Source organism: Palaemon carinicauda, chromosome 2 (genome assembly GCF_036898095.1).
Source record: "Palaemon carinicauda isolate YSFRI2023 chromosome 2, ASM3689809v2, whole genome shotgun sequence".
NCBI lineage: Eukaryota > Metazoa > Arthropoda > Malacostraca > Decapoda > Palaemonidae > Palaemon > Palaemon carinicauda.
Window position 1 is genome coordinate 446,598 of NC_090726.1, and position 2,500 is coordinate 449,097.

Consider the following 2,500-nt stretch of genomic DNA (forward strand, 5'->3'; position numbering starts at 1 on the left):
TAAGATTAATATACTGATGATTTATCTAGATAATATAAAATTTATACAAGGATTAAATATTGGTTATATTCAATTTAAAATACTTTTCTTAGCAATGGTATTATGAACGATTTTTAGTGATTTTTTATCTAATATTTCCAAAATTTCTACTGTCTATTGAAGCTCTACAATTTTGCATAGAAAAAGAACACTGGTGTTTATGAGGTCAGGCAGTTCTTCTTCTTCTTCTTTGTCTGCATCTTTTCCCACTTTTATTTGTGTCGTTGATTCTGACCAGCTTTCACCATCTACCTTTCGAGAGGTCAGGCAGTTAACATCCTAATATCAAATAAAATAGAAAATACAGGTCCATGTTAGTAGAAAATCTTCAAGAGATCTTTTTCAGTGATGAACTCAAATAAAAATGAAAACACACCAGAGTTGACATTCCAATTTCATAAAATGAGCGACGGGATTAATTAGTCATACTCGTTTACGAGTAAATAACCCACTGGCTCTTGTGAACTCATAAGAATGAAATACAACAACCGTACTAACGAGAGAGAAAAAGAACAATGAACTCTACTGTTTCCTTTGACGATACTCCGAGTAAGTTTCAACAGTCGTGAAACAAAGGAAACACTTGCAGTAGCTTTGCAAATTTCCACTTGGCGCATTCAATTAGCCTTCGCTCACTTAGCAAACAAGATCTGTTGGGTTTAGAAATCCAAGTTGCGTAAATAAAACGCTTATAGCTGTCTGTGCCTCTCCGGATTGCCATTTTGCATTTTTCTCTCTCATTTTAAAAAATCTTATCTTTTTTACATATTCTCATCTTTTAACATTTTCGCATTTTTAGAATTTTCTCATTTTTAACTTTTCTCATTTTTAACATTTTCTCATTTTCTTCTTGAAGACGTTTACCATCACAATCCAAGGTCTACATACAAAATTCTATACCCACTCACACACAAGCATATTGATATTGTAATCGGATGTTACTGTTGTAAATAGACTAGAATACCCGTTTATATATATATATATATATATATATATATATATATATATATATATATATATATAACTATATATATATATATATATATATATATATATGTATATATATATATATATATATATATATATATATATATATATATATACATATATATATATGTATATATATATATATATATATATATATATATATATATATATGTATATATATATATATATATATATATATATATATATATATATATATATATATATATATATATGTATATATACATATATGTTTATATATACATATGCATATATATATATATATATATATATATATATATATATATATATATATATATATATATATTTGCGTGTATATATACATGTATATATATATATATATATATATATATATATATATATATATATATATATATATATATATGAATCCCCACCCGGCCAGAAGCTGTTACCATAAAATGAATTCCAGGTGGATATATATTCCCAAGATAGAATTCGGTATTAAATGCCATTCGTGGGTGATATTTACATATATATATATATATATATATATATATATATATATATATATATATATATATATATATATATATATATATATATATATATATATATATATTAAAAATTCTCGAAGTCGATATCGATTTTCTAAAAGTAAGTGTTATTAGTCGACAGTGGAATTACTTGTTACAATTATTTCATACCTAAACTTCATGAGATCAATCACTCATTGGCTAAAATTCTCGAAGTAGATATTAATGTACTGAAGGTAAATATCAACAAACGACAGTGGAGATGATTTTTACTATTTTCTTTATCCTAAATTTTAAGATATTAATGCCTCAATCATCACAGATGAAACGGAGCTACTAAATCTAGGTATAGAATCATACTGAAGACGTATGAAAATTAAGCAAATAAATTTGGAAAAATATATTTTCCAATTATTCAAAACACCAAGAATTGAACTAGAAACACTCATAAAAACTGGATTTTTCTAGAAATCTAATTTTTTTAATAATTGGTAATGCAGGGTCCATAAAAGGGACATATAAAATGTTTTCACATGCAAACATATATGGAATATTTTTCATGATAGTACCTAATGTTCTTTTAGTTATCTGACCTATAAAAAGCTTTCACTACCAAAGTGTTATCATTATCATTACAAGCTAGGATATAACCCTAGTTGGAAAAGCAAGCTGCCATAAGCTCCAACAGGGAAAAATAGCCTAATTAGGAAAGGAAACAATGAAATAAACAAACTATAATAGAAAAATTAACAATCTAAATAAAATGTTTCAGGAACAGTAACAACATTAAAGTAGACCCTTCACATATAAACTATAAAAACTTCAACATTAATAAAACTTCTGGTATTACTTAAATTCTCAACACCAAAATATTAAATTCTAGCGAAAAAAAACATGTATGAAAATACTTCAGTAATTGTTGTAAATCTTATCAGTTACCAGCTTAAGATTAAAACATCCAT